Source organism: Vulpes vulpes, chromosome 6 (assembly GCF_048418805.1).
Source record: "Vulpes vulpes isolate BD-2025 chromosome 6, VulVul3, whole genome shotgun sequence".
Lineage (NCBI taxonomy): Eukaryota > Metazoa > Chordata > Mammalia > Carnivora > Canidae > Vulpes > Vulpes vulpes.
This window is the reverse complement of record NC_132785.1, coordinates 126,722,547-126,747,328: the sequence shown is the minus strand read 5'-3', so window position 1 is coordinate 126,747,328 and position 24,782 is coordinate 126,722,547. Positions and strand designations below refer to the sequence as shown.

Below are 24,782 nucleotides of genomic sequence, written 5' to 3'. Positions count from 1 at the left end.
ATTTGTATTAAAGCTTTTGCAGTTTGAAGGGTTAAGCTGAGCATAAGTCCTTTGAGACCACTGTTAATTTCTGCAACTCACTGTCATATAAAAAGCCTCCACCCCCACACAGCAATCAGGGGCTGCCCGACTGCCCTTCCCAAGAGTTCTGTCTCTAGTGAGAAATCCAGATGACACTTTTTCGACAGCCTAACAGTCATTAGGTTTGCAAGTTAACTTTCACGAGACAGGCAAAGGCTCTTATTTTGATGGCTTCCCTCCATTTTGGCAATTTTATCACCTTCATAAACACTAATGGGTCTTGAATACCTGCTGTGGGTGTGGCGTGCTGTGCCAGGCTGAACTGCACAATGCCACACAAAATGCCATCAAATGAGTCACCAGTCTCCATTGGCAATCCCCTCTGTGATGCCCAGGAGTCCTGGGGCTGAAGCCATGGCAGCTTCCTGGCCAAGGCTGGTGCTGGCAACAAGCAACAACTCCAGAGGGCAGGGCTCCTCACTGCAAGACACAGCCAGGTGCCTCACACATATGATTTGAAATCCTATCAACAACCCAGGATGACAACAGGACACCCATTCGTTCACCAGTAGGGAAAGAAGGGGTCTGGGGAAAGAGGCCCCTTGCCAAGGGCCCAGAGTTAGAAAGTGCCCTGGAAACTGAAGCCCAGTGCCACCTCCACACTATCCTCTGCCTCTGTTTACAGGAAGGCATCCCAGTCACCAGGGCCAGGCCATTTTCACCAGCAGGTGGTCAGTCATGTGCTGGAGAACATGTAGAACCTCAGAGAATTTCCAGAAAGAACCTGGCTTTGGAGCCAGCAGGTTCTGTATTCAAATCCCAGTTCTGTCTCCTACCAGCTATGTGGCCCTCAGCACATTACTGGACCATTCTGAGCCTTAGTTTCCTTAGATGTAAAACAGGGGAAATGCATCAAACTTGAACTTCACAGAGGAATGAACGTTTGAGAAGATTCAACAAGATTCAATGAGATGACATAGACAAAGTCACTCAAACTGTCTCGTCTCTCTACACAGCCCTGCATGTAACCAGCTGGGGCTAAGAGTACATAAGAATCGGGCTTCACTTCAAATCCCATCTCCCATATTTGCCAGCTGGATGACCATGGACATGGGGTATAACCTGGCTGGGCCTCCACTAGCTCCCCACCCCAGAGCCACCTCACAGGCGGTGCAAGGGTTAAGGAGACATGTCTCACAGGGAGTGGGCACTCAATAAAAGCTCATTCAATTCAATTTGACTTAATTAAAAAACCTTCCTCATAGCCTGGAGAATGGCAGGAGTACAGACTGCTAAAGCTACACACTCAAATCCACTGGAAGCCCATAAATTTTATATCCTGCCGATGAATGCATCTTCTGATTAAGCGACAGTATCATAAACCTCTTCTAAATTCCTGGCAATGTAAGAGTAATATCTTCATTGGGCTGAAAGCTGTTGTCAAATCACAAAGAACTTGAAGGGTTCTAAAAGAACTGATGAAAAGGAATAACTGAAACCAAGTTTACCGAACAAATCAAATTATTTCACTGCTGCGCCTGTCTCTGCAAAGCTTCTCCAAATTACACTTCATTATGAGACTAGGAAATTAGACACCAGTAACAAAATGAGAAAACCAGAACATATAAATATTTACATAATCGTCAAAATAATATTCTTCTGCGCAAATCCACCTACTACTTTGTTTGTTCTTATTAACTTAAGTTTAGAAATGGGACAATCGTGTGAAACGGGGCCCTGGGGATTTCTCTCCCTGACTCAAACCATTTCTTTTTCTTTTTTTTCCTTATCTTCTTTTTCTTTCTTCTTTCTTTCTCTCTCTCTCTCTCTCTTTCTTCCTTTTTAAGCAGACAGTGGTGCTGTAGGGGAAAAGAGGGTGAGAAAGCAAGGAGGAAGGGAGGCCACCTTCGATCCTCAGTTGTGAGCTCAGGACTATGAGTAGTGTGGCCAGCTCAAGCACTTGTGCCAGTTGCGTTCCTCTCTTCTCTCTCCGAAAGGCACACTAACACCCTAGGGCTGTAGGTGAATACAGGGATAGCAAGTGCTAGCAAGGGACAGTGGGGGTGGAACAGTCATAGCAATGACAATGACTATAGCAACCAATGTCCCTGTGTCTGGGTGTTGGGCAGTACTCAAGTTATCCCAAATTCCCACAACCACCTTCTGCACACTGAGAAGTAGGATCCCCATCGACAGATAAGGAAACCAAGGCTACTGGAAGTTGAGCAACCATCTTGTCCAAAGCCACACAGCTAGTGAGCACCAGAGCCAGAGTGAGAGCCCTGCTTTGGGTAGTTTTTTCCAGCACACCAGCACCATGTACTGGGTATTTACAGCCAGAACTGCAGTGAGGCTCGGCCCTGACAGCTAGCCGTGGGTGCCTCAATGTTGGGTCTTGCTACAGCCAAGCTGTGGGGTCTCTAAAGGGGAAGGTGGGGCTGAGGCTGGATGGTGGCAGGGATGGTAGGTGCCAGCTCTCTGCAGCTAGATGCTCTTCTAGGGCCAAGGCCAGTAAGTGGGCTAGTCCTAATGGGAAGACCCTGGGATCAGCCTTCACCTCCCCCTTTCTCACCACCACCTCCCACCCTTAGAACAATCAAGCATTCACTCATTTATTTAATAACCAAGCACTGAGTCCCTACTCCAGCTCCAACCCAGTGCCAGGCATGGGAGGGACCCAAATGGCTAAGGAGCAGCCCCAGCCCTAAAGGGCCTTCTGTGCTCCACCAGGCAAGACTCTAACTGTTGTGCCACGTTTTCCAAAACAAAAAGGCAGAACAGATGGTTCAGCATATGGCACGGCGCCGGGACAACAACTGAAAGCAGGGCGCCCCAGCAAACCGAGGCCCTCTGGAACAGCGCTCCAATTCCAGGGGGGTGTGCATGCCCGCTGCATCTCAGTGGCTTGAAGGCAGACACTCGGACCTTTGCTTCCACGGAGATGATGCCTGGCCAGATGCCACTAGGTAGGAAACCACCTCAGGGATAACCCAATGACCCAGCAAAGTGAACCTGAGCTCCATACAGTCTTTTTCTTTTCCTCTCCCCAGCGCATGGAGTTCTCTTCACCCCAAGAGACACTGAACACCCGACTTGGAGGCTGCTCGACCCACAGTTCATGGCCCTGCTACCATGCAGAGCCATTACACAGGGAAGTTAGGATGACAAAAGTATCTGACTGCATATCCATGGAGACATCATTAAGATGCCATTAAAACACCATTAAAACATGTGAGCTCAATGTAAAACTATTTCATTGCAAATTATACTGCTGTAAAATAAACAAAGGAAATGGATTCCAAAAAGCATTAAAGTAACATAAAGCAAACTGAACCCCTTTTTCAAGTACAGGAGAATTCTAAGAAAAGCATGCAGTCCATGATGAAAAGCCAAGCCCAGACCTGGCAGTCAGCCCTGTGTTCCCACCTTGCCTCAGTCTCCAACCAGCTGCGTGACCTTCCACAAGCATTTAATCTCTCAGAGACTCAAGATCCTATATGAGAAATACTGCACTGATTAATTGGTGGGAGGGTTAAACGAAATGAGATGAGACCAAGAAAGTCACACAGGGAGGCTCAGACCCAACACATCCCAAGGACACATGCCTGGTCAGTAGAAGAGCCAAGGAATGCAATCCCTGAATCTGGGCCCTGAGCCTCTCCACTAATCTGAAAAGACTCGACAGGCCCACACTAGGGGGCTGGTGGTGTTATAGTTCCCCACAAAGAATAAGATTAATGACTGTGCCCAGTCAGTAGTCATGGCTCTCACCCTCCTCCTCCAGGCCCTAGAGGAACTTTGGCCCATCTTCATCTGAAGACACTCATCTACACTTAGGGCAGTTATGTCACTTGGGCGGCTATCCCAGGAGATCCACATACAGCGTACTTCCCCAGGCAGCCCAACTGCCCTTCAGCCCCGGGAATCCCCATTTGGAATAGAATCTGCTTCCTGAGGTCTGGGCAACCCCTCCCACTAAGCACATTAACCTCACTGCCCAGGGCTGAACTCAGTGAATGAATCAAGGAATGTGTGCCTCCTGCCAACCCTGCCCCCCACCTCTGGATCTGAGGCCCAGACATGCTCTTTCCACTCCAAGAGAGCTAGGCAAGCAAATCATTCAGTGGCCTCCAAACTTTTCTTTTTAAAAGTTATTTTTTTTAAATCTCATTGTCACTCTTATTTTCAAAAAAAAAATTTTTTTTGAACGTACCACTTGGAAAACACAAATTCTATTCTACTGATATATTACACAGATTAGAAAACATGTATACACACAAACAGAAATTTTAGAAAAATGACATGAAAAACAGGTCTAAGCGAAATGTCCAGCGCTGTCTCCTGGATCTTTTTACACAAGAGGGATGTGAGCCCTGCTTTTAGGAGCATCCTCTGGATGTGGATGATCCTTGTCTTCTGACCGAGGACAGGCATCTAGAGACATCCAAAAGCCTGAGCTCCAGCACCACACAAACTGACCTCAAACCCCAGGACCCAGCTCTCACGTGTGTAACATGTGGTCACGCCTCAGTTTCCTCCTCCAAGTACACTGCCACTATTCTAACGTCAGGTAGAAATGAGATGATGTCCAGGAAGGTTGATACTATCACCAGCACCTAGACACAGAGTACAGTTTGTTTTCATGCACCCAAATACCAGCCACAAAGAAGGAAATAAAACAGAGTACTCTGCAACTATGATGAAGCACCAGGAGAGCTCTAGGGACTGGTGTGGCCTGGCGGAACATGTTGGTAAGTAAGGGGGAGAAAACAAAATGCAAAAGAGGATCTATAATATGCTACTTCTTATGAAGGAAGAAGAGCAAATAAATAACTCATTTGAGCAAAAAAGAAACAAGGGAGGAAAACCTAAAGACTAACAAGACTGGCTACCTAACAGGGGAGAGCTGCAAACTGGTTAGATGGGATCAAGGGATAGGGTGGGGACAGAGGGGATACCTCTCTAAATAAAACTTTTTGTATAGACTTAACTTGAAAATATGTTAGTGGTTCACATGGATGGAAGGAAGGAGGGAAGGAGGTGGGGAGCAGGGAAAGGGTAAAAGGGAAAAGTCTACAAGATTGGGGGAACCCTAAAATAGAATTCAAAGAAAAACAAATGAACCAAACTGTATTTCAAACAAATTATGAAACCATGCTGAAAGAGGAACGAGAGAAAAAACCAGGCCAAGGAACATCTGAACACATTTGGACTATACACACTTTCAAGCTAAAGGCAAAAGAACTCCAAGAATCAATTCAAATTAGTAAGCTTTTCTGCAGAGGTTAGCAATCCTGAAACAACTTTTTGACATCCCAGGATTGAGCAAGTATGTAAATACATTGTAAAAATGGGAGCCAAGTTTCAGACTGCTGGAGAAGGGAGTTACAAATATGGAAATGAAAAAAGGCAGAATGAATCCCACAGCACTGGATGGAAATATGAAAAATCCATATGAACTCACAGGTTTAATAGAAAGAACCCGATAGAGGGTGTATGTGGGTATGTATATATACATGTCTCCTGCCCAGATCTGTCTGAGAAAGACTGACATCCCAGTAGCAATAAGCACACATAATACCCAAACCTTGGTTTCTAAATGCCTCTCTCCACTAAAAGGAATCAGAGCTCCACTAAAAGGAATCTAAGCTGCAGATGAAAACTGGAACATCTTGCTGTGTAAAAAGTAAGAACGTGTTCAAAGAATGATGGAGATATCTCAAGTGGACTCAGGAGCCAGCCTGAAGGAGCTTCTATTGGTCAAATTATAACATTAAATTAGAATTTATTAAAGTAAGAGTTCATGAATCCACAGTGATACAAAATTAGTAAACAGACTGATGAGGACTCCTCTTTATAATACGAAGAAATTATAGAAAAAAAATCACCATTTGTCCACTATCATCATAAGAACTGATACAAGTAGGACTCATAAATGAAAACTACAAGTACCGGATAAAAGTTTGAGAAAAGGCAGGTTATTTAGGTAGACGTCAAAGCATCTCCCCACGTGATACTTCTTAATTACAAAAGCTAAAACAGAAACTACGCTGGAGAAACCTGGCAGATGTCATCCTAACCAAATAATCAAAATTAACATCTCCAACAACAGAACCAATTGACAGCATGTGCCTCCTGATATGATGCCCCAAGAAGACACAACATCACCCCCGGGACATTCCTGCCAGGAAGTCTATAATCTGAATTTAATCACGAGGAAGCGCCAGACAAACTCAAAACGAAAGACGTTTACAAAATAACTGGCTTGTACTCTTCAAATATGTGGATGTCATACTTAAGTGTTCTAAACTAAAGAAGACAGGACAATGATGGTAATGCATGATCTTGTATTTTCTTTTGCTATAAAGGCCATAATTATGACACTGTTGAAAAAAATCTCCATAAGGTGCATATAGTAGATTAGACAATAATGTTGTTTCAGTGTTATTTTCCTGGTTTTGATCATTGCTCTGGGTTACGTCAAACAATTCCTTGTTTTTAGAAAATACAACTGAAGTATTAAGGTAAAGGGCCATCAGTCTGCAACCTACTCTTAAATGGTTCGGGAAAAACATCGTATGTGTGTATATGAATATGCATTTACCTATATACCTACATATCTGTACCTCTACACCTCTTTATATATGGAGAGATAAGACAAGATGATATTAACTTTTGGGGAATCTGGGTAAAGGTTTTCTGGAAATTCTTTCTACTATTCTCACAACTTTTCTGTAAGTCCGAAATTACATCAAATTTTTTTTTAAAAAAGAAGAAAAGAAAAGAAAGTAGTTTTCTTTTTTGGGTAAGTTTTTTGTGAAGTTTCTGTTTTTGCTTTTGTTGTTTGTTTGTTTGTTTTTTGTAGGCTGGTAAATTTGATGGAATTATTTGCAAGGTCCATTATGGCAGGCTACAATTTTCAGAGAGTTTTGGCATTGTGACAGTAAGCTTTCTCTAAAACTAACTAACAACGGAGAGGAACTGAGTCTTATAAGTGGGGCAACAACCACTGACTTATTACAGCTTCTTTAAAGTTAATATTTCTACAAAATAGTTTCCTTTTCTTTTCACTTCTTTATTTTCTAAGTGCTATCTTTGGCAGACTTCTTAGGCTTCTAACCTAAGCAAGATGAGAATAAACCCCTGCATTCTCCTCGGCTCTCTGCTTTCAACCACTGTCCTAATTCACCACTGGCTGCTGCTGAATTGAGATGCGCAAGAGTAAGATGTCTACTGCACAGAAGTCACAGGTACGAGAATAGCACTCATCCTTGAGGGAGGGTCACAGCAGAAGTTATGAACAGAAATGCACGCCTATTTCTCCAGGTCAAATAGCTCTCCGACTGTTAGATTCTCTGCACACCGCCCTCAGAATCAATTCAGCACTTAGGGATTTTTTTCCTAATATATAAAGAGGGAGACTTTAATAAATAATCTTTTAACTCCTTTTATCAAATGTATATTACTTTTAATTTGTATTAAGCAAAACCAAATGAAAAACCAATTTCTTTCAGTTAACTAGGGAATTGAAGTAGCTTGCCAGGCAGTTACATGATTCTAGAAAAATCCTTTAGAAAATATAATTAAGTCTAAATGTTCTAAAACCACTAGTCTTATCAAAAGTTGTTTTATTAACTGAAGCTCCAAGGATACAGATAACCAAATCAATTCATGTCAATATTTTAATGTCATGCATTAATTAGCCACACTAATAAAATAAGAATGCACCTGAGAATGAATGTCAGGGGCCAGAGAGAGTGACAGGTTAACTAGCTGAGCTGAAATAGCATTGATTTAAACCTGTAAGTGTAGTTAATGTCTCCTTCCATTGACTCACTCACTTAGGAAATCCTTACTACCTGGAGACCCTAGACAGGCCAGAAAGGTGGCCCTCCTGAGCAGTTTGTCCAAACAGGCTGAAGCTGGGGAGCCTCTCCGGAGCGGGCACCTACTGGGCCCCTCCCCATTAACCAGAAAGACACAGGCACCAGGTGTGGGGAACAAGGAGTAAGCCCCATCCAGAAGGCCCACCCGGCCTTGGTCCTCCTGAGGCTCATCCTACATCCCTCTCCAAGCCCACAGGGCACAAGCTCCTCACTGGGTCACCAGGAACAAGCCACAAATCCCTTCCGTGTGTCAGTGTCCTCATCTGCCAATGGGAACAGCAAATCTGCCTGTTCCAAGCTGCAAGGCTGCCAATGCAGGAAGTCATTTTGCCCACCACCAGGATCCTCCATTCTTTTAATTAAGCCAACATGTATGTAGAGAACACTTACTTAGTGCCAGCCGGTTCCCTGATTTCTTGGAACTAATTACTCAAAAATCAAGTATTATTATTATGAATAGATTAAGAACTGGGCTACACACTATATGGCTCCATTAGTACCTTCACCTCACCTTAGCCAAATGTCACAATTCTTCTGTTTCCCTGAAGAGGGTCAGAAACTCAGAGACCAGGGGTTCTGGCGATGGAGAGGCAAAGGTGGATTTCATTTCCAGCCTGCCACCCACTGCTGGCCAGAGCCAGCAGGCCAACCTCAGGACTTGCCTTCCTGAGAATACACACTGCTCCCTGAGGACTCCTCGTCTTTAGGATTTGGCTAGAACGTCTGGGGCCAATTCCATTTTCTTTTCCTGGACCCTAAAATCTTTCAGATTCAAATGTCAGGTGATGTACTACATGTGTTATGGACTAAATTGTATCTCCCCGCCTCTGCCCTGCAAGTTTAAATACTGAAAGCTTAACCCATAGTGTGGCTGTATTCAGATGGGACCTCTAAGAAAGTAATTAAAGTTACATAACGTCATAAGGGTGGGACCTTGATCTACTAACATTAATGTCCTCAGTAAGAGATACCAGAGCACTTGCTCACTCCCTCTCTCCATGAAGAAAAGCCCATGTGAAGATACAGTGGGAAGGGAGCCATCTGTTCCCTAAGGGGAAAGACTTCACCAGGCTCCTGCCACCTGCCGGGACCTTGATCTTGGACTTCCAATCCACAGAACCACAAGAAAATAAACTTCTGTTATGTAAGCCACCCAGTCTGTGTTTTGTTACAGCAGCCCAGGCAGACTGGGACATGGCATTTCATACACATTACTGGATTGAACCCTTGATTTTCTGAGGCTCTCAAAGGCTGTATGTGCAGGACTGCCTAGGCCTCCCCAAGCCACTAGGATCTTGTTTATAAAAGGCATCTTGACAGATCAACAGTGAATTCTCCTGTAAGAAGGAGAGACATACACCCTGAACCATTTGAGCCCCTGAGACCAAAGGGAATGGTTCCTTCTCTCTCCCTGCACTCCAGGTCTGACTCATCTGCTGAAAGGCAGGTCTCCCATCAATCCCAAGTGGAAAGCACATAAAGTGTCCCCTCCCCTCATGGCAAACTGGTGCCTGGGCGCTGTCCTGCCAACTAAAGCTCCCCCTGGCCCCATGGAGAAAAGCTGCTGGGAACAAGATAAAGATCAGAGTTCTAGAAGGGGGGTGGACCTCCTTTGACGAAGCAGACAGCTGGGGGCAGAGGGTGTGGATGGGTCCTGGTCTGTAGTCCCAGATCAAAGCCGGGGGGAAGAAAACAAAAATAGAAAACAAAATGTTCCAAAATTTTACAAATGAGCACCCGCACTAGGTACAAAGTCTCCAGTGGCCGCACCACACACTGACTCAGGAAGCGCGGGTCTGAAATGACTGAGACGGAAGTGAAGCTGACACGCTCTGGAAAACTACATTAGATGACTCACAGTGCCCGGGGGACCACGATGACTCCAGTGCCAGAGACACCAGAGAAAGCTCAGAATATTGCTTCGTGAAAGGTAAGAAGAAAAACAAACCAATATCATGAAATTAATACATATGAGATTTTAAAAATGAATGTGCAACTAAATTAAAATTACATTTAAAGTAGAATAAAAACCAAGGTTCTGTACTTTTGAAAGAGGTATAAAGATAAAAAAAGATGTACACATATCCATTTGACTAAAGAAGTGAGATGGCTCCTCACAGGGGCAGCTCCAGGTAGGGCATCTCAGACGGAAAAGCAACAAGGCCAGACCGGCAGTCAGCACCCTCAAGTGACCAGCTCAGGGCTAAGCACCCAAGGCTCAGGTAACACCCCATCTACAGACAGGGGAACTGAGACCTAAAGGGGCTGAGATGATGGCCCAGACACAAGGCCAGCGAGTGGCAGAGCCAGGCCCAGCACCCAGGCCACCTGATCCTGGATGTTAAGCTGATACACCTTGCCATACAAGGAGCGGTGGGGAAGGTACCTGAGCTCAGGTCTTCCTGCCCCGTGGGGCCGCCCGACCCCCAGGCCACCCTTGCTGTCTGGAGGCAGAGGGCACCTGCACCCATCCCATGTCTGGGGATCCAACATGGCCACAGCACAGCTGCAAGTCTCATCAAAGACCACAAGCACCAACTGGCCATCCTACAAGGTAACTCATGCCAGCCCCCAGGCCTCTCCCTACCCAGAGCAACAGCAGTGATGAGGAAGGAGCTGGGAATCAGGAGGCCAGCGCTGCAGCCTCTTGCCTCCTCCCCAACATCAGAGTCCCTGTCCCTCCAAAGGGATGTGGGCAGCGAAGAAGCTCTTTAGTGTGGACCCTGGCCAGCCCTACCCGGCCCAGTGCTCTGGCCAGAAGTCATTTTTCTCACAGGCGGCAGCAGCCCAGACACCCCTGAACTTATATATTGAAACCGGCTATTTTTCCCTCAGTGGTGAAGGATGTCAAGTGATAGGATCAGTTTAATAAAGAAAGTGATGACTGGGACCCCAACGCACATCCTTCACCACATGCCACTTCCAGCTTGTGCCTCAGCAACCTCCGTTAACACGCTGACAGCTGCCAAGGCCGTCACCTGCTCCACAGTGGGAGGCCAGCCCCACAGAGACAGCTCCTTCCTCCAGGGCACTGTGTGTCACTCCACAAATGTTTACAAAGTACCTACTGCGTGTTGCTCACTATGATCACGCTGGGGATACAGCAGTAAGCAAAGCCATGCATCCCTACGCCATGGTTTACAAATGGGATGCAGTCTGCGAGGTGACAGTAAGTGCTGTGAAAGGGGAAGATTACCGGGCCAGTGGGAGGGGGCACTTGACCCAGCCTGGGGGGTTGGGGCGGGAGCTTCCTGGGAAAAGGACTATGAGGAATTACTCAGGCGAAGCACGAGAGGTGAAGAAGAGGGCCCCAGAAGGCTTCAGAGGCACACTGAGGGATCTGGGCTCCATTCTGGAAATAGAGGGGAGCCTTTGGAGGGTTTTAGGCAAGACACTGGATGCTCAACTGGTGTTTAAGACCCTCTGCCTACCACTGCAGTAGCTGCTGCTAGACAAACAAGCACAGCAGGCAATGGGCACAGCTGGCAGGCTCTCCTAGGGTCTGGGAAGCAGAGAGCAGGGAAGACAGGGCAGCAGCCACACCAGGCAGCATCTCTGGGGCAGGGGCCCATCTTTGTTCTGTGTGCTCTTCCGCCTGGCACCACACCTGACACCTGGTAGGCCCTGGTAAATGGGGCGTAGGGGCTCTTCCCCTTTAATGGGAAAGATGCTATGAGGCGGCATGGGGCAGGCACTCATTCCAGGGGCCTGGGGCCTGACAGACCATGCACTATGACAGGCTCTAAGACACTGGGAAGTTGCAGAGTAAAAAGCAACGGAGAGTTTGCTGTAATCTACCTTCTAATCCTGCACAAAGTACATGCAGAACACTTGACAAATGCTGGCTGGGTACAAGCTGGCGCCTGAGGACTGTATGGACTTCTGACAGCTCTACACGCCCGCCTGAAATATAGTGCCACAGCGCCATTGTCTGAGATTCATGCTTTCTTCAGAGAACTTGGAGCACAAATTTATAACTTGTTGTCAAATAGATGCCCACTGTTCTCTAGAAGGGCAATCCCATTTGGGAAAAATAGCCAATAACTCTTCCGAGTTGGAAGCCCATTCTCGGGTTGATTTCCCAAAGCACAAAAAAAGAAAAACAAAGAAAAGTGTAATTGCAGAAAACAATAACCATATAGACATAACCTAATATAGAGCCCATTATCTTCTCCACACTGACTTTTCAATAATTTTGTGATGGATTCTCCCAGAAAGCTTAATTTGTACTTTTAACCACAAGAGTTAGTGGGCCAGAAAAAATTAATTCCAAGCATTGGCTCACAGAGAGAGAAATAAAGGACATATCTATTAATTCTTTAAACTGCCCCATGTGAAGCTGCGGAATGCACAGACACGATAACGCTGTGCCAAGAATAAACGTATGCTCGTTTCATACTTATGCAAATCCAGCTCAGGGCATAAATGTCAGACACAGAGCCCTGGGAAGTCTCAGGGTCTAACTGTGACCCTGCCTGGATATCCGCTGGTTCGTGTTAGGGGCTCCTCCCCTCAGATGACTTTTCAGCCTACATACTCTTGTCTGAAACAAAGCTGAAATAATTTTAATTCTGCCCCCAGCTCATTACATGCACGAGCTTTGGTAAACAGTCCACACATTTCAGCCAGGAAACACTGTTAGATTAACAAAGACCCCTGAAATGAAGCCTGTCATTTCTGAGAAGTCCTTCAAAACAAAAACTTGACAAGGCCTTCATAACAGCCTGCCGAGCACGTGCTGACATGGGCCCTTCCCCACCGTCATCAACATGCGATAGCACCGTCTAATGGGTTTCATGCACAGGCCAGCCAGGCTGCCAGGGACGCTTACTGCGAAATACACAGATCAGGCTTTGGTCTGGGGGGTCTCTTCCTGTCAAGAATTCAGTAATCAGTGGGATGGGGCAGAAAGAGCAAGGTTTTAGAATCTAACAGATGTGAGTCCAAATCACCATTTCCCTCATTTTCAGCTGTGCACCCTATGGCCACATCTGTATGTTCACCCAACAGCTATTCCCTAGTATCTACAACATGCCTCCCCCATGCTGGGCACTGATTAGCACAAGTGACAGCCCTGCCCAGTCACAGCTCAGGCCCATAGGGGCCACTGGATGTGCACACTAAGGGCAGCAGGCTGGAGAACAGGCAAGCATCCCATCAAGGAGGGCAGGCTTGATCCTGAGCCCTGTGGGCTGTGAGGTTAAGTAAGGGACACGCAGATTCGGGCTGCCTAGAGGAAAAGTGCGAGGCAAGGAAGAACATTTTTCAGACTGCTGTACAAAAGGGTGGTAGCATGGACCAGGGAGGTAGCAATGAAGACCAAAGGAGACAGACCCAAGGGGCACTTTAGAGGGAGGCCAGAGGCTATACAACCGACAGGATGACGGCAGATGGGTGGTAGCGGAAGAGTCACCAAGCAGGCAACAGGATCATTCACCATGAGGGGCCGACAGAAGGAGCCGTATGCACAGGGGAAAGTATCAACTTGTCAGGCCTCAGTTTCCCTACCAGTGCAATGGAATGATTATAAACTCTTACTACGTATGACTGTGAGACACCCAGCAAAGTCTGATCCCTAGCAAGTGCTCCCTACCTGGTGACAGTGGCAGCTGCTGCCAGAAGGAGTCCTAAGGTCAGCCCAACCCCTGAATCTCACTGACTAGGAAACCAAGACCCTGACCAGGAAATGTTGGTCCCAGAAGTCAAGCTCTGGCCCCCAAGGCCCAGGATCCTCCAGCCGAGACACCAAGCAGCTAGAAGGGTCCTCGCCTTCAGGACCCCAGAGAAGGTTGAGGCCCCTTGGCTAAGCATAGGCAGGTCACACCTGGGTCATTAGACAAAAAAGCCCTGGGGTCAGTGGGTAGATCCCCAACAGCAAAGAGTATGTCCTACAGACTAACATTATGCAAATGAGGTCTGAGGTTTAATTAGATAGCAGGCACTAGTGTTTGTTTACACAGTATACAAACTGTTAGGCCGTGAACAAACTTGTCACAGAAATGGAGCTAATGCCCTGCCCCTGTTAGACTTTTGCTGGCACCTAGAATGTGGTGTGAAAACTCTATAGGCTCTGATATTTGGCTCCTTGTAAGTGATACGGCCTTCACAGTGCCTGGACACAGGGGCACCCACTCTGCCAGCCTAGGAGGCCTCACCCAACCTGCCCAGGCCAACCTAGCAGCTTTCCACGAGAGGAAATGAACACATCCTAAAGCCTTCCTCCCTGAGAATAAGAGATAACAAATTCCTCATTTTGGCTGGTACAAGGGAGAGCCCAGTGAGATGAGCAGTGGTGACAGTGGTTGTCCCCCTGTTCTGTGATGCAACATTGGTCATCAGCCTCCCCAGAATCAGCCATCAGCCTGGCCTGGATAGATGCTCCCCCTGCACTTCCTGGAGTGACCTATGCCCCCACTGCAAGGTACCAGCAACACCGTGGGGACAGACTGCACCCACCCAACCTAGGAGATATGGCTAGCAGCATACATGGTTCACCAGGGCCCTGGTTAGGATGCAGAGGCTGCTTCCAGAATGTCTGGAGAGGGTCTGAGCTGACTCTCAGCACGGAGACGAGGCCTCATTTCCGCAGCAGAAGCTCTGGTTCCAAACACAGATAAGAAGCCGAACACCCCTTCACAGAGAGGCAGAGAAGATAATGTTCTCTAGCAAGCCACGCACAGAGTGTTCAGACAGAACCTGATTAAATTTAAAAGTAGCCAAAAAGTTCACTTTTCAAGGAAAGCTTAGGAATTCATTTTAAAACTCTTGGTCAGACACGGCCTTTCTCCAGATGTTTTTAAGAGGCAGCAGGTCAGACTAATCATTATATCCAAACATTCTGAATTATTTGGTTCAGTGTGTATTTCCTGAATGCTCCCAGGTATGAGGCTTTGTTGCCAGGTCTGAAGGTGATGGACTGCCCTCTGTGACCTCTTGGTGTCACTTAAACAAGGTGTGACTAAACAATGGGGTGCCATGAGGCCCAGAGAGGACCCCAGTTCAGCCCTTGGGTCCAGGTAAGCCTCCTAACCCAGGGCCTGCAGATCCCCCATTGCAAGTCAGTTCAGGGTGGCATTCTTCCTGGAAGCTTCCCACAAAGACTGTTCTAGCAGGAGACCACAGTGGGGGAAATCAGGACCAGAAGTAATTAAATGACCAAGGAGACAACAAGAACTCGAAGTGAGACACATATTGGCACCATCTCTTATTACTATTATTGTGATAACACATAGCAAGAACAGAACTCCCAGACAAGGAGAAAGCAAGCTTCGGGGCATTTTTAAATTGGGCAAATTACAGAGAGGTGAGAGATTAAATGAAAATCCATCACATTACAGATACAGCCTGCAGTTACTGAAATCATATTTTTTTCATAAGTGAGTCATACCAATAGTAACTCCAAGGTTTTCATAATAGTTTGCAATAAACTCTGTGGGATACTCACCACTTCTCTCTTGAAAAATTGACATCATAAGCCAAAAAAACAGCACTTTGACGTTTCTGTCTTCTTAAGGGCAACCAGCTGGGAAAGGGAATCCAACACCATCCCAGGAGGCGGTGTGGGGCTTGGCCTCACCGGTGGGCAGGCAAATTAAAACAACAAGATCCTATTTCACACCCACCAGAGGGGCAAAAATCAAAATCCATAACAGCAAGTGTAGGAGAAGGTGTGAAGAAATGGAATTCTCAAGTACTGTGCTGGCGTCAGCGGAACAAATGTCCAGGATAGCAACCTGGCCACATCATGTCCAGTGAAAAGGGGCACATGCCACCTGGACAGCAGGGTGTCAACCTGGAGGGGTCTGAGAACCTCCCACAGGTGCATACAAGGAGGTACACCTAAAGGTGTTGGTTTTAAAACAGCTTGTGCACCCTCTGTGACACCTATCTGTTACAAGTGGGTCCCAATTCCCCTCACCTTAAATGGGAACCAGCCTTAGACACTTGCTTCTAGTGACAGAATACGGCAAACAGGACGCTGCCTGCCTTCTGAGGCTAGCTCACAAAGACCATCCAGTATTGGCCTGACTCTCTTGCTGCCCTGCTGTGAGGAAGCCCAGAAGACATGCAGAGGCCACATGCAGTGCTGCTGCCAACAGCACAGCTGGGGACACAGCTAACATGCAGAAGCACCCTCAGCTATGGGAGTGAACAGCTCCAGCCTTCAAGCCACCCCACATGACACCAAGTAGAGTGCAGATGAGCTCTTCTTGCCAAACTGCAGGTTCATAAACAAAATAAACTAGACATTACTATTTGCAGTTACTAAGTTCAGAGGGCCTTTCTTATATGGCAGTAGGTAACAGAACACACGCGGCCATATTGTTTCCAAGAGACAGAGTAAGAACAATTTAACCTTCGACCAGTGGGAGAATGAATAAACTCTAGTTTATCTGCACAGTGGAACACCACACAGCCTGCCACTACGAGTGCGCCTGTTTATGTGTATGCGTGTAAAATCTGCAAAAGCATGTTTCATGTCTTACAAATTACAAATGGATATGGAGTGTGGTAACATTTCTATAAATCTTTAAAATACAAAGCTAGGGATCCCTGGGTGGCGCAGCGGTTTGGCGCCTGCCTTTGGCCCAGGGCGCGATCCTGGAGACCCGGGATCGAATCCCACATCGGGCTCCCGGTGCATGGAGCCTGCTTCTCCCTCTGCCTGTGTCTCTGCCTCTCTCTCTCTCTCTCTCTCTCTGTGACTATCATAAATAAATTAAAAAAAAAAAAAATTAAAAAAAAAAAATAAAAATAAAAAAAAAAAAATACAAAGCTAGTATTACATACTGTTTATGGATAAACACAGTAGACAGCATACCCCCCAACCTCAGTAGAGTGGCCACCCCTGGGGAAAGAGGGAGGCAGGGTATTAGCTATATCTGCAACATTTTAGTCTTTACAAAACAGAGAGACCTAACACAAATATGGCAGCATATTAGTGACTGTTAAATCTGGTGGTGGGTCCACAGGAGTCTTTTATTACCTTTCATTTTCTGTAGCAATAGAGTAAGTCACAAATCACTCGTTTCTATGCCCGCTTGGTTCGGTTTATGTGACTAACAGTAATGGTGTCTCTGCCTGTCTCCTCTACTCTTCTGGGAGCTCCCTGAAGGCAATGCCTGTACTCACAATCCTCCTACACCCGGTGGGCACTTGATAGACTTCCCCTTGCAAGACTAATCAAAGGAACTGACAGGCCCCAGGGAGACTCTGTTCCCTCCCCCGATGTAAGAGAACCAAGCAGAGAGCAAAGGAAATTTTCTAACCCAAGGGACTTGGCAGGACTAGAAACACAGGATGAAAGACGACAATCCCATTAGAAAGAAAGATGAGCTCCTTCCTAGTCCTGGGGTGCACTCTTCTCTTCTCTGCCTTAGCGCTGTTAAAATTTCAGCCTTGGTCGAATGGTTTGTCACAAATAGGCAGTTGGAAATCAGGACAGGCAGAAAAAAAGAAGTAAATATCTCACAATAATGGCCCAAATGCATGAGACACTGTCTGAGGCCAAAAGCAAGCAGAAATAAAAAGCCTCATCCAATGGGAAGAGGTGGCAGAGGCCATGGAGAGGCAGGGTGAAGCAGCCCAGGGACAAGACTAAGTGGGGGGCAGGGGCACATGCCCAGGGATGGGAGGGCAGAGGGAAGAAAACAGCGAGGGTGTCTCCCAGAGTGACTTCACCCAGGCCCAGCCCTGGAGACCGTCAGCCTCCACCTTGTTAAGCTGTGCTCAGTGGGTCTCCTGTTATTTGCAGCCTAGCACATTCCTGGCTGACACATTGGTAAACATGGCATGAAGGGAAACTGGCCATTTTGATTTTCCATTTCCTACCTTTTTCTATTTTCTAAATACTATTACCATAGTAAGAAAATTTTTATTAAAAAAAAGGGGGGGGGATCCCTGGGTGGCGCAGCGGTTTAGCGCCTGCCTTTGGCCCGGGGCGCGATCCTGGAGACCCGGGATCGAATCCCACGTCGGGCTCCCGGTGCATGGAGCCTGCTTCTCCCTCTGCCTATGTCTCTGCCTCTCTCTCTCTCTGTGTGACTATCATAAATAAATTTTTTAAAAAATTAAAAAAAAAAAAAAAGTTGTTCTTAGTCTTGGCCCTAGGAATGAATCCTAAGAAAATAACTACACAGAAGCTAAATATTATGTACATAAAGATGATCGCTAAAGTCTTGCCTATAAAACAACAATAAAAAACCTGCTGGAACAAACCTTGATGTTCAGCAATAGGGATGCAATTTAGTAAATTGTGGTACAACCACATGAAAGAAGATGACTATTTTGAAGGCTGTAAAAATAGGGATAGAGATTAAGTTTCAAAAACAAGATCCAAAATGATACACGAATAATTCTTACAGAACTGTAAAAAATATGTTCACGAGGGAAGGGTAAAACACCAAACCCAACTTTTTGCTGCAGGCTGGGATGTCTGAGCCAGCAAACAGAGGTGGGGGAGGAAGGGGCCACCAAGGCCTGACACCACATGCAGGAAGGGCCCACTTGCCCAGGAGGCAGCAGCGTCCAGGCTTCCAGGTGCCCTCAGACGTCAGGCCAACACAGCTGGGCCAGGGAGGCACTCCTCTGGGTGCCAGGGGTGCTGTCCACTCTCAGCTGCCTTCTCACACAGCCCCAGAGCATGGGGCCCCTAACATAAGGAACCAGGAGAAATCTCAGAGCACAGGCTCGTATGTGCACAACTCTTCAGAGAAGAAAATTCACCATTAACTTCAAATATGCCTGTTCTCAGAGGATTTAACACAGAAAGAGTTTCTGTGCATTTACATGCCTGGCCCAAAATTCAAAGCTTACCCCGGGGACGTGAACTGCCTGTGTTTGCAATGTCACGCCATTCGTGGGAGATTAGATGCAAGGTTCCACCTCCTTACCCGAGATCTTCCTCCAGCTATAAAAACAACTCTTGATGTCAGTGTCTGAAATTACTTGCTCAAAATTGTAATTATTATATTAATGTGGATGACTGTAAAACTATACCTCGGCTTTCTAAATGAAAACGCCAGGCTGCCAAACCTTCTAGAAGAAATTAAACTGGTAATGTGTTAAAGACTATTACATCCCCAAAGACATTACCACAGAATTTTCCCCCCATTTCAACAAGGCAAGATGCTGGACTATATTGGAAACCTCTGTGAATTGCCTAATTATAGTTAATAAGGTCATCATCTTCCCATGAAATAGCCTTTTCTGTTTTCCAACAGAGCTTTCAACAATTCTAAAAACTGTTCATTTGAAGACTCCCTGAGAAGGCTATCACATTATAGGGCAGACAGCAGGGGAAGGAAGTGAGAGGCAGGCGGGAAGAAGACAAGCCTGGGAAGCCACAGAGAGAAGGCCCCCATGGAGAAGGGAAACAGAACTTTCTTAGAGCATGGCATTTGAGGGCCAGAGTCCCGAGACACCAGAGGAGAGGCAACAGCTGTCAGTCGGGGGTGTGAGGACCCCCCATTCCTCCCCCAACCTCATGGGCTCATCAGATGGGGAGGGGACTTCCACTCACTAATCATGGCCAAGGGTGAACCCCAGGGCCGTCCCATAAACCCACAGAACCCTGGGCACAGAACTTGCCCTTTACCCCTCCTGGCTGAAACTACCACAACCAGGGCTCAAATTTTTCTTTTTTATACATACATGGAAGTCAGAAAACCAGCACGGGGGATCCTTGTATGTACAGAGTACAAAATCATGGGCAGTGAGAAAGGAGGACATAAGGATATCAGTAATGACCTTCATGCCGCTTAAAAGAATATGTACAGAGCCTAAGCATACAGGCCAGTGCAGGGGAAATCAAGTCACCACAATAAGCCCATCATGATGGAGACGACCGAAGGTGGATCGCAGTGGCCGGGAATAGCTCAGGGTCACTGCAGCCAGTGAGAAGTCAGGCAGAAAATGGGATCATGGCTCTGTGTCTGTCATGCAGACACATCACACACTATCAAGGTAGAGGAGACGGGCTCCCAGCTCACTCTCCATGCCTCACTGGCACAGTTGACCAGGAAAAGACTCGGTCTCTAGCTCCCCTATCTGCAAGAGGAGGTAACACTCAGGCAGCTCTGCTTCCCTGCAGGGGAAAAATGGCTCACAGCAGCCTCAGAGCAGGGAGGGGGTGGCCGAAGGCATAGCTTGGCTGCTCCAGCCCTCCCAGGGGAGGTTACCCAGGTGGTGGGGAAAAGCTTGGCCTCAAACCTTGCCAGGTCTGCAGGCCTGAGACACTCTCCCCAGACCTCACTGGGTGATTGGCCGACTGAAGTATGGAAAGCACTGACTCTTGCTAAGTGTTCTGCCTAAGAGCTCCTCAAGGGGGACGCTTTGGTGTCTCAGTGGTTGAGCATCTGCCTTTGGCTCAGGGCATAATCCTGAGGTCCCTAGTCTCTGCCTATGTCTCTGCCTCTCTCTGTGTGTCTCTCATGAATAAATAAAATATTTTAAAAAGAAAAAAAAAAGGTGGGGGGAGCAGGGGCAAAGACACAGGCAGAGAAAGAAGCAGGCTCCATGCAGGGAGCCCCATGTAGGACTTGATCCCAGTCTCCAGGATCATGCCCTGGGCCAAAGGCGGCGCTAAACCGCTGAGCCACCCAGGCTGCCCAAATAAATAAAATCTTAAAAAAAAAAAAAAAAAAAAGAGAGAGAGAGAGAGAGAGAGAGAAAGGGAGCTCCTTGAGGTATGGCTGCTCCCTCCCTTAATCAGTGCAGGTCTAGCACAGGAGACACCCACAGGTAACAGATGGGTGAGGATACGAGGAGGAGAATCGGCCATAGAACCCACCAGCAGAACAGCCCCAGTGCAAAATAGCCTGTTTCCCTACAGAGAAGGGGCTGGGGGGTGGGATTCAGGCTTGGTTCACTGAGGCTCACCTCCCTGGTCTGGTGTAGCTGGACTGTCCTGCAGGGATTCTTTCCTCCAAGGCTAAATGACACTGCCAAGTCACAGGCTTTTGGGAATAATGTGATTTCTAAGTCATTGGCCCCTATCTTACCCCTGGACCAAAAGGTCCTCCAGATAAGGGCTGGTGAGGGTGACTCTCTCAGGGGTGGGTATTATGACATTTCCCCTTCAGTTCACATCAAGCAGCTCGTGGCTGTCAAGGTATTAGGTCATACACACAAGCCCCAAAATACCTGCTAGATCAGAGTATCGCACGCAATCCATGACATCACTGTGCTGCTCCCTAGGGTCACATGGCCCAGCAGTCCCTTCCCTCTGAGTACAAAGATAGGCAGGTCAGGTGCACTGTGCTGCAGTTTATGCCAGCCTGAAATGAGGGAGAAAAGCAACTTCAAGGAAGGTATAGAGAGAAGGGGATCCTACAGCTGAGTCCTAAGGGATAAAAAGGACTTTGAAAGAGAAGGAAGGAAAAGACAAAGGCACAGAATGATGTGTCAGTTTGGGGAACAGCAACCAGACCAACTGGGAAGAGTTCACGCTCATGGAAGGTGGCTGGTGATTCAACCAACTTCAGGAGAAGACAAGGTTTAGCTCACATCTTGTATTGTCCAGGCCACATTCCATACTGTGGGCTGAGGCAAAAACAACAAACGCTTTAACATCAAGGAGCAACAATCAGACTTTACAATAATCAATAATGTAAATACCAATAGCAGTCATCATTTGAGTATCTACTGTTTACTAGGAACTGTACCAGGCCCTTCCCTAGTACTGACTCTTGCTCTTGCAACAACCATGAAGATACATATCCCACCGAGAGAAACCAAAAGGCAGTGAGGATGGGGAAGGTGAGATAAGGTGAGCAACTCAGATAAGTCACAACTCAGCAATGGATGGAACAGCAAAGGCTGAACATTTGCTCTGTAAGGACTGAAACTCAACGTGTCTTATTCACACTGTCTCCTACTCTAGACCTACCACTAACAGGTACTCCACAAAGATGTAAGCAGCAACACCTACAGGGATGCACAACGAAAGGAGAGGAGCAGAGCAGGGAGGAGGGGGTGACACAGCTAGTTGTGCTAAGGCAGCCCTGAGGCATCATCAAGAACTGTGGAGGCGCTGGAGTGCCTGGGTGGCTCAGTCGGATGAGCGTCTGATTCTTGATTTGACTTCAGTTCAGGTCATGATCTCAGGGTCGTGAGATGGACCCTCACATCAGGCTCTGTGCTGGGTGTGCAGCCTAAATAAGATTCTCTCTCTACCCCTCCCTTGAGTGCATGCTCTCCCTCTCTCAAAAAAAAAAAAAAAAAAAAAAAAAAGAACTGTGTAGACTCTGAGATTAACCTGCTAGCCAACTAACAAGCTAGCGTGTCACAGTTTTATACACAGCAGCAGAAGACACAAGACTCTCAAGTCAGAGACAAAAACCAGTTTATCACTTATAACAACAGTAGTAGCCAGAGTAAGAACGCAGCACCCATTCAAAGTCCCCATTCCCCCAGGGTGATTTGATGAAGGCCAGGTGTGAGCTGTACAAGTGGGATGCATTACAAGAGAGGAATCCTGGTGTCAGGAAGCCCCGGTCTTAGATAAGGGGCTGCAGTAAACCTGCCCAACCTCTCTCCTAGAGGGAAACACTGTCTTTATTCCTGGAATACAAGAAAATCCACTCCAAATGCAGACATTATCTCTAATCTTCCGAAACTGCTAGCTATACAAGCATCTTTGAAAAGATAGGCCAGAGGAAATTAACTATTCGTGGCTTTGTTCAGAAGACTGTACAGAAATGTGAGTGACCCAAGTACTATCTCCCAGCAGGCATCACACACATGCAGCTAACATGACTCCTACCTCCACTCAGACACTGTTAGCTGCCTGTTGCCCATCTGAGCATCTCCTCCCCTTTCCTTGTTTAGAAAACAAAACTGACATTTACTTTTCAGTGCCACTGGACAGAAAAGTAAGTCTCTGAGAAATGAAGTAACAGGCCCAAAGCCTCCTGGGTCTTCCCAGTTCTGTCCAGAGCACTGAGAGTCACCTGTGACTCCCAGTATCATGCAATCCATCACGAAGCTTCAGTCATTCTGTCCCCAAACCATCTCTCAGAGCCAGAGATGTCCTGTCATCCCCATCCAGCCACTGGCCTCACTTGCCTGACACTGCAAACAGCCTATTCACAGCTCTCCCTGCTTCCAGTCCAGCCCCTTCTCCATCCAGAGACAAAGGGACCTTTTAAAGGTATAAATAGGCAGCCTGAGTGCTCAGCGGTTTAAGCACCTGTCTTCGGCCCAGGGCGTGATCCTGGAGACCCAGGATCAAGTCCCACGTTGGGCTCCCTGCATGGAGCCTGCTTCTCCCTCTGCCTGTGTCTCTGTCTCTCTCTATCATGAATAAATAAATAAAATCTTTAAAAAAAATAAATAAAATAAAGGTATAAATAAAGAAGTGTCACACCCCTGCTCAAAACAGGTGGTTTCCTACCAAGTTGAACATACGCTTACCACGCAACCCAGCAGTTCCATTCCTAGATATTTACCTAAGGGAAACAAAAACAAAGGTCTACACAAGTGGTCAAAAAACACTATCTCTAGAGCCATCTCTAGAGCCACCTGGGTGGTTCAGTCAGTTAAGCATCCAACTCTTGGTTTCAGCTCAGGTCATGATCTCGTGGGTTATGAAATCAGGCCCTGCCCCAGCCTCTGTACTTAGCAGAGTCTGCTTAAAGATTCTCTCCCTCTGCCCCTCCCCTAACTTGCTCCCTCTTTTTCAAATATATATATATATACATATATATATTTTAAGTACTATTTCTAATATCTCCAAACTGGAAACAAACCAAATGCCCATCAACTCCAGAATGGATAAACAAAATGGTCTTTTCATCAAAAAGAATACTACTCAGCAATGAAGAGGGATGACACACACAGCAACAGGGATAGATCCCATAAACATTACATCAAGTGCAAGAAGCCAAACAGAGAAAATTACATGTTGTATAATTCTATTTTATATAAAATTCTGTTAACAGGCAAAACTAACCTATAGTGACAGAAAGCAGATCAGTGGTTCTCTGGGCCTGGGGTTGGAAGGAAGAGACAGGCTGATAAAGGACACTAGGAACCTTCTGGGTGGTGAAAGTGTCTTCTGTCTTGATGGGCAAGGGGCAGGGAGGGAGGAGTATGCACAAGTGCACAGATTTGTCAAAACTCATCCAACAACACTCTTAAAATGGGTGCATTTATTATACGTAAATTACCTCTCAATAAAGTTAATTCACCTTTTTTTTTTTTTCATTTAAAACTGTCAATGGCTTTTTCTACTTCATTCTGAATATAATCTAAGGCCTACCATGTCATGGAGACCTCTCACAATCTGATCCCTACCTAAATCACCAATCTCAACACAAACCACTCTCCCCTATGCTAACATCCCAAATCTAAGGCAAACCATGAGGACCTCCCTTATTTCTCCAATGATAAGATTGAAAACAAAACAAAAAGGCTAGAAACCATCTTGAATACATATGCTTATAGAATAATCAAAAGTCTATATTTATTAACAGATTTACATGTATATTTAAAATCACCTAATATAACAGATTTTAGAAATACTGTATTTTTCCAATACCACCCCCCTCTCCCTAGGCATCCTCAAGATCATTGTTTTCCCAGGGTGCCTGGCTGGCTCAGTCAGAGGAGCAGGTGACTCTTGGTCTTGGAGTTGTACAAGCCCCATGTTGGGTACAGAGATTACTTAAAAAAAATAAAATCTTAAAAAAAGAAAGCAGGGGGGTGCCTAGGTGGCTCAGTCGGTTAAGCGTCTGCCTTCAGCTCAGGTCATGACAATGGGTTCCCAGGATCCAGCCCTGCTCTGGGCCATATGCTTAGTGTGAAGTCTGCTTCTCCCTCTTTCTCTGTCCCTCCCTCTGCCTCATCTCCCCCTGCTCATGCTCACTCGCTCTT

The 24,782-nt window shown here is 46.6% G+C and overlaps 1 protein-coding gene across 9 annotated transcripts in view; it reads right to left on the bottom strand.

The window, feature by feature from the left end:
* The window catches only part of WDR25 (WD repeat domain 25), a 142,525-nt gene that overhangs the window by 84,981 nt on the left and 32,762 nt on the right, over nucleotides 1-24,782 (bottom strand). The gene's annotated exons all lie outside the window — the stretch shown is intronic.